Source organism: Alosa pseudoharengus, unplaced genomic scaffold (genome assembly GCF_046254945.1).
Source record: "Alosa pseudoharengus isolate Yale_2024_CS ecotype anadromous, Long Island Sound unplaced genomic scaffold, YU_APseudo_1.1 YU_APseudo_1.1_scf_14, whole genome shotgun sequence".
NCBI classification, from domain to species: Eukaryota; Metazoa; Chordata; class Actinopteri; order Clupeiformes; family Clupeidae; genus Alosa; species Alosa pseudoharengus.
The window spans coordinates 24,933,942-24,943,091 of NW_027468609.1; positions in this window are offsets into that span (position 1 = coordinate 24,933,942).

A 9,150-nucleotide genomic window follows, 5' to 3' on the forward strand; every position below is an offset into this window, starting at 1 on the left:
CCCATCTTATACACACCCATTGAACCAACAAAGAAAATGCAAAAATAGAGGCTTTTGTGTAATCATTCCATTTTTTGTGTAGTCATTCTACAACCCCAAAACAGAAAAAGTTTGGACGTTGTGTAAAATGTGAATAAAAACAGAATGCAATAATCTGCAAATCTCTTAAACTCATATTTAGTTGCAAAAAGGACACAGACAACATATCAAATGTTGAAAATGACAAAGTTGATAAAGTTGACAAAGTTGACTATTTCATGGATAATATATGCTAATCAAATTCAAAATTAGCATACATTTTCCATGAAATAGTCCAAATTTTCATTTTCAACATTTGATATGTTTGTCTATGTCCTTTTGCTGCTAAATATGGGTTTACGATACTTGTATATTATCACATTCTGTTTTATTTGCATTTTACAAAACTTCCCAACTTTTCCTGTTTTGGGGTTATCAGAACCCCTGGCGAAACTTCAAAGTGTTACCTTTCATTTGACCAGGATTATGCTTCTACACCAAGAGGTTGCCACACAGTAAGCCTTTTATTTTTAGTATGCATTTTGGGTAACCAAAAGTCCTATGAGTTTCCATAGGGCATTTTACAAAACGAATGAGCATATCTTGGCAAATAATGGTCTAAAGTAGGCTAGCCTACTCATATTTCATTCTATATTGATCTACTTTGAGATACAGATTCACAACCTGGTAGTGGGCCTCAGTTGTGATTCCAAGACAAAATAAATGACTATCATTATACCCTTGCCACTCTTTGACAGTTCATCACAAAGTCAATATTGGTACCAAAATAATCTACAAGGCATCTGCTTTCAAAAGGGGGGGGGGGGGGGGGGGTAAGTGTAAAGATTTTAAAAATAGCCTACATTTTGATTACATAATACCACCCATTTACGTAATTCCCTGTAAAATACGTAATTAAAACCATGCAGAAATGCAGTAAGCCACAGGTGAAAACATTGTGGAATGTTTTTAACAACACAGACATTTCATTTATTTTTTCATTTATTTATTTAAAGGACAGTGCACATTGATCAACATTTCTGTAAATGTGCCAGTGTTAGCCAGCAGGCTAATTTTCAACTGTAGTCCATTGGCAAGATGTTATACTAGGCACATGGTGGCTAAAAAACATATTAAATCACGTAGCAATTGGCATACAGCAATAGAACATAATGCCATAATACTAGCTCCAATAAAACATTTAAAACATAAGACATATAACCATACAGCCATACAACCCTTAAGGAATCAATAAAGTAACCACCTATCCATCTATCTATATCATTCATACACCATGGGTTACAGGACAGCTAAACTATAGAGGCAGACCAACATTAATGTATTATGAGAAGTGCTCACATTTTTGTATGCTCAAAAGCCAGTCCTTAAGATGGTGTGTGAATATATGGTGAGAGGTGGAGTTTCTAATGTCCACTGGCAATTGATTCCATAGTTTAGAGGCTCTCACAGAAAAACATAATTGGCCAAAGGAACTGGACCTAAGAGGGACTACACAGTCCCCTCTTAAGGCAGACCTTGTGGTTCTGCTGCTAGATGACTTTTGCTGTATAAAAGTGCTGAGTGGAGGGGGAGCCTTCCCATTAATGATTTTAAAAATTAGGCATGCATCACTGTGTTTTAAAATATTTTCCCAACTGAGTAGGTTATATTTGTTAAGAATGTTACAGTGGTGATAAAGTTTGTTTTTTTTGTCCAAGACTTTAAGTGCTTGTTTGTGGAGAGATAAAATAGGCCTTAATGTTGTGTTACATACCTGGGTCCAGCTTGTCATACAATATGTTAGGTGAGGGATTATCATAGTATTCATGTATAGCTTTGCTACAGGTGTCGTCAAACAGTTCCTTATATACCTAAAGTTCTCTAGGTTATATTTGGTTGTTTGCACTACCTTTCTCACTTGATGTTTAAATGATAGAGTATAGTCAAGAATAAGGCCCAGATATTTAAACTGTGTAACTGTTTGAATGACCTCCCCAGACACACAGACATTGGGTTCACAGTGAGATACAGTGTTGCTTTTGCTAAAAAACATACAGACTGTCTTCTTAACATTGAGATACAACTGAGAGCAAGTAAGCCATTTACGTACATGTACCATTGTATCGCTGAGCTTGGCAGCAGCTTGGGCTTTAGTTTTTGCATGAACATATATGACTGTATCATCAGCATACATCTGTACCTCACATCCAGTGCACACTGATGGCAGGTCATTTATGTAGATGCTGAACAGAATAGGGCCCAAGACAGATCCCTGGGGTACACCAAGTTCGTTCCTCAGGGGTGGTGATGTCTCACCACTAACTCTCACACACTGAGCTCTCCTTGACAGGTAAGATCTCATCCAGTCAGTAACACTGGATGAGAAATTAAAATAAGACATCTTGTGGATAAGTATTTCATGGTTGACCGTGTCAAAAGCTTTTTTCAGATCTAAGAAAATTGCTCCAACTACGCCTCCTTTGTCCAATTTTGATTTAATGTTTTCCACAAAGAAACAATTAGCTGTCTCTGTGGAGTGATTGACTCTAAAGCCAAATTGCATGGGGTGCAGTTTAAAAGGACTACTGTTAAAATGCTCAGTCATTTGCTCAGCCACACATTTTTCAGCGATCTTAGACATGATGGGTAAAATACTAATTGGCCTATAGTTATTCATATCAGTTGTATCTCCTGATTTATACACTGGCACAACAATGGCTGACTTCCAGTCGTTTGGGAATTTTCCCTCTTTAAAAGAGGTGTTTATGATTTTAGTAACAGGCCCTGTGAAGGAGGCAGCATGTTTCTTTAAAAACATGGAATCCAATCCAAAATATGTCTTTTGATTTGGAGTTCTTAATAGAAGTAATTATAGACTTAACCTTGGGTTCAGAAATTTCAGTCAGAGTAAAGACTGGCTGTGATACATCAATTGGTAAGAAGTGTAGTGGACCACTTATGGGACTATGCACAGTCAATCTCACAGAATTGACAAAATGGCTATTAAGAATAGTCACTATTTCAGCAGGTTCCTTATATAGGGATACCATTGTCTTTGATCTCCAGCTGCTTTGTTGCTTTATTATGTCCTTTCCCTGTTAGTTTATGCAGACAGTCCCAGACTTGTTTATGATTACCCTTAGCGTCCCGTATGAGGTCAACAAAGAAGTTCGATTTAGCTGCCCTAATTACCTTTATTACTCTATTTCTCAAGGACACAAATATATGCCTGTCAGTCAATGAGTTGGACTTGAGAGAGTGCTTTAAAGCTACCCCGTATCGTTCTCGGTGTGAATGGCTTTTTCAATAAATAAAAGTGGAATGCAGAGAATTCAGTTGACAGCATTTTATTTTAATAACACAATAAAGAAAATAATTTATTGACACATAAAACCAACACATCTTTATGGGCGCACACACCCAGTCTGCGCCTGTGCGTAGGTTACACACAGGCGCAGACATTCTCACACACGCGCACGCACGCACACGGCGCACACACACACACACACACACACACACACACACACACACACACACAGCGCGAGCACTGCCCCTTTGCTGGGGCAGATGTCAGGCTATGTTGTTAGTCGTTCCAACCTCTTGAAGCGCTATCATCACTGACAGTTGAATTGTTTTGAAATGAATAAGCACCAACAAGCAACAAATCGTTTGACTCGGCGCCGGCTGCGTTTGCTTTGACTTTGCTTTGCCTTGTGATTCTTGACTGTGATTCCCTTGCATGTCTCTTTGCTCTGTAAGATTAGAAATGTTTTGTGACATTTTTTACATTTATTCATTTTTTTTCATATTTTGTAGACTGTATCATAGCCTATAAGTGCTAGTATGTCTAGCCATTAAACCATGTCCTAGGATCCGGGCGAGCGACTGTCTTGTGTGTCTGTCTGACACTGAATCCATCAAATAGCCTATGCCTTTCTATTGCGTCATATTTCTCATGCAGAGCAACGCGAGCGACAGAAAGAACATAGAAACTGGGCGTCCGACAAAAGTTCTCTCAAAACGTCGCGTTGCATCGCGCTGCTTGCGTTGATGCAGTCAGGACACTCTAATTGAAAACAATGTAATTTAACGGATTTTATCGCTAATGTTTGCTCGCATCGCATCCTGAAGGGCATATTTAACGGATTCAAGTGTAGGACAGTCGCTCGCTCAGATCCTGTTAGGACATAGTGTAACATTAGGCCTACTCATTTCTATAAACCATTTAACAAAACGTCACAATAGGCTAAGAGTGATGACCTATTGGCCTACCTCCTTTATCGTATGGAGATGCATCAGTACTTTATTCAGCTCCTTCTGCTCTGTAGAATTTTGAGGCCATGAGCCTACATCCCTTTCCCCAATGTGATGAAAAATGCAGGCATCATGGACATCAGGTCCGTTGTCACATATATCCATCTTGAGTTTCTTCGTAAAAATCTAAATACCATCGAACACAGAATTGCACACAAATATGTTAACTTTGCATTGGTGCAAGTTGCAACCGTGAGTAGAGAATATATGTGTTAAGGAGCAACAAATTAATTTAAAAAGTATCACTCACATCCATTTGAGCCCTGGGTATGTTATCCGCGTCAGGTTGCATGTCCGTCAGACACTGACATTGCTCTTTTGTCAAGTTTGTGGAAGCGCTCGGTGAGGTATAATAAAACGCCACGAGCAGACTCAGGTAACCTGAAACAGTCACAGTTAAAAGTAGTCACAAGAAGTCCAATGGTTATTTCATTCAGTGCCGAGGAGTGTCCAAACGTGGATGCAGGTTGGCCCACTGATTTTGGGGTTGGTTGGCATATACATTCCCTGTGGCTATTTTGTGACAAATCTATAAACTGTGTATTTTACACATACAAACATCATCAATCTTTATTTTAACCTTGTTATTGTAATTACTGAACATAATTTTACATTTACAAAAATCGGTAGGAACCAAATTGATCTTGGCAGTGGGTTCTACTGAAGAAAAACACACAAGAAAGACAGCAAAGCCTTACGGGCAGTGATATAGATGAGCACTTCAAACAAAAGCAAAATGAGTACTGCAAAGGACTTTAACATAGGTGTTCCAACCAATCCCGACTACATGTGCCAACCAACCCTGTGCCTGGCAGGTTGGCACAAGTGCACAACACCGCTAATCATATAGCTCAAAACAAGGTTACTTTTTTGATAATTAATACCTATTTTAGCTGAGATCCCAAGCTTTCACTTAATCACACAGATTTCACTTAAACACACAGTTTTAATGCATGGTATAGACGGAGAAATATAACAGAGAATGAAAAGTGTGCCAACCAGCCCCTGTCTCCCTAAGGAAAACACTTTCTTTTCCCGATGATAAATCAAAACCACACAGCTGAATAATTGTTGTTACCTGTAAAGTGTAGGAAGGCCATCTTGCAAGTATACACACCATCTTGCACCAAGTATCTTATATAGGCAAGTCTCAGCTCATTCATAATTTGACAACATGGGACTTTACATTGACATTAGGTAACTTCAAAGTCAACACGCACACAGAATTAGAGAGATGAGTCAAATCATGTTTCATTATAACTCCCAGTCTCCCACGCATTCCACTTTTTCATAGGTTGGCCTAGAGTATAATGATAACAAGGTCGTTTTCCATGAAACTTCACTAGTGACAAGATTTATTTAAGATTATACCCTTACCCATTCGGGTTAAGGCAGCATTGTGTATATGAAGTGAAAGACGGAGCAGAATAAAGCGACCTCTCCATGGTCTGGCCCCCACCTACCTGTCTGATCTTCTCCACCACCATTCCCCTTCCAAAGCACTACGGTCAACAGACCAACTGCGGCTGGAAGAACTCAGGGCCAGGCTGAAAACCAGGGAGGACAGAGCCTTTTCAGTGGCAGCCCTAGACTCTGGAACTGCCTCCCCCTCCACATCCGTTCAGCTCAGTCTCTAAATGTTTTTAAGTCCCTTTTAAAGACCCACCTCTTTTCACTTGCCTTCACTGGCTAGTGTCTCCCTTTATGCCCCAGTGATTAGTTTTAAATGTTCTTCTTTCTGCATTTCTTCATTTATTTTAACTGTAGCCCTTTTTGTTTTTGTGCCTTCCTGTTTTTATTTATTGCACTTTATTGTGAAGCACTTTGGTGCGGCTAAGCCGTCTGTAAATGCGCTATATATAAATAAAATTGACATTGATATGACATTGACATGACATTGACATTGACATTCACTGCAGTAAATTGATATGCAGCCTTCAGGCTGCATCAAGATCTACAGGTTGGGTGGGTGACTTTAACCATAAGGTGTTTTCAATATTTGCTAAAAAAAATAATATGCTTTTTATTATTTTTTCTAACTCAAACTCATTGAACTTGGCTCATTTTCTGTGAAGCTTGTTGAAGAAGTCCCCCACACTGTCCATTACGCATGCTATACTTTATTTCACAACTATTCGGTCACACGTTTCGGTCAGACCTATTGAATTCACATGAGGAAGGTCACACGCACCTGTCCCAAAAACGAGGTGTGCAAAAGTGCTTTTGAACTCATTTTCTGTGAAGAACATAAAAAACACACATCGATGACACCAAATTAAGAAATATCACCTAATTGGGGAAACTTTTAGTTTATTTTTCTCTCAGTCCGCGGTTCCATAATACAATTCAATCTTGCTGATCAGACGTTTGAAGCACATAGCCTAGCCTAACTTAACATCGCGGTTACGGACCAGTAGGCTTAATCAATCCTCTTGTCGAGATAGCCCATAGTTTGAGAAAAGCTGCAGATCATTGACAGAGAAAGCATATGCTCTGAGAAAGGAGTGGCTTGTCAAGTATGGGCCTGTCTATAGGCTACACAGAAACAAGTGGTTTTCAACAAGTGGCTTTCAACATTTTTGACTCCCTGCTTTTCATGTATCAGCACAATCTTTTAGTGCTGGCCCCTTGGCAGACACACAGGGCCCATAGCCTAGGCCTTAGACTACATGGGATAAACATGTGGTAGTTGTTAAACCAGGTATACATATAACAGTATCTATCTATCAGTCAGGAGCCATAGCCGATGAAGAATACATTAGAATTTTGATACTTTCTTGATTTGATTTGGAAGCCCCCATCACATCCAACATGTGATATCAGTGCATTAGAACTTCGTGAGCAATCCAACAGAGAAGAATGGGTGTGCAATTTGCATTTTTCACCCATCGCAGATAATGTGCAGAATATAAATATGATTTCATGTAAATTCATGTTTATCACATGCATTTATCAGAGCAACTATTATCTAATACTATCGGAAAGCTAAGCTTGTGCTCTGTCAGGTGATATGCATGTGATATCAGTGTGATTAGAACTTTGTGAGCAATCCAACAGAGAAGAATGAGAAGAATGTGCACACCTTACAAGGTTAATCACTGCAAACTTGACCTATCACTGCCTGGGTTTGAGCAATATGTTAAGTGCGCTTGTGAATAATACTCTTGATTGTGCTATGGAAATATGTAAATCAGGTTGCTAGGCCGGGTAAGTATACTTGCGTATACAAGGAATTTGGTCTCCATTTGATCCCCATCCGTGAATTAGTGAACACAAAGAGCACACCGTGAACACACAGTGAGGCGAAGCACACACTAACCCGGAGTAGTGAACTGCCTTGCTACAGCGGAGCTCGGGGAGCAGTGATGGGTGAGGTTCCTTGCTCAAGGGCACGTTCGGGGATCGTACCGGGAACCCTTCAGTTCCAAGCCTGAAGCCCTAACCAGTAGGCCACGACTACCCCCCTGGTTTAGGAACCTCTCTTTTGAAAAACAAGAGCTCACTCAATGAAATAGTTAAGAAGTCTAGCAGGCTGATTGGTGAGCCACAGGTCAATTTGGAAACCTTGTATACAAGACATCTAAAACTCATAGTTCAATTTTAAATGACAGTTCCCATTTCACATTCCACTCCCTTTCCACACTCCCATTCAGCTTCTCCCCTCTGGTCGCAGGTTCACAATCCCAAGGTGTAGAACAAAACATTTCAAAAACAGTTTAGTTCCTGCAGCCATTACACTGAGGAATAAGTCATAGTATTTTTTTACTGTTTGTATTTTAGTTCACTTCAATATCTTATGATCTGGACTTGTAAGAAGTTGAATGATGTGGGATTTGTGCCTCTGTCTGTCTTTCTCATATGTGTGTATGAGGACTCTACTGCAAACAAAATCTACCTATGGGTACTAATAAAGTAACTTGAACTTGAACTTGTAGAGAAATTAAATTGACGTATAAAGCATGCTCACGACACAGACACACATTACAGCTGACACATTGGAAACACAGATTTGTTTATTGTTACATTTATAAACAGAACAATTTAATAGGATACTTTCGCATTCACATTCCATGGGAACACTGATTCATTCAACCTAGAGCACTGTTTAGAACTGAGCTAATTCACCACTGACTGCATGCACAATATTAATATTTTCATTTCCAAGAAAAGTGTGTTATCTTGAAATATTGCATTTTTGGTAACAGTAGATTACCCTATATCAGTGGATCTCAAAATGTGGGTGACAGGTGGGGTACAATGAATAGGAAATGTTTTTGTATCTTCGCTTTTCTATTTTGACAAGGAAGATAATAGATTCAAAACAAAATAAATTGATTGAGCAGACCGAGACGGTAAATGTAACATGGAACCAAAATGCGAAAATAATATTTTAACGTTAAGATTTTGCCAGGATGATGGGCTCAGGTGGGGCTTGAAAATTCCCTACCTCTAAAGCAACACTATGACAGAAAAAGTTTGAGAACCACTGTCCTACATCTTATTCAAAAGAATTTAAGGACTAGGCTTATAGGCCTATTTTATGTGTATGCAGTTTTGTAAATATGGATGTGAATTTGCTTGAAATTGGTATAACACTATGACATTATGAATTGGCATTTTACTATTGGTTATTGTTATATTAACGTTTGTTTGGCTGTGCAACCCACAGGAACAGCCAACAGGAACCTTTGAGGTGATCCATCTGTGAGCATTCCCACATTTTCAAAATGTCATGCTTAAGCCATTCATGATATATTAATTTGTGTCAGTTGAAGTGCCTTTTTTCACCAAATTTGGTGTGCAACCAAAGAATCATGG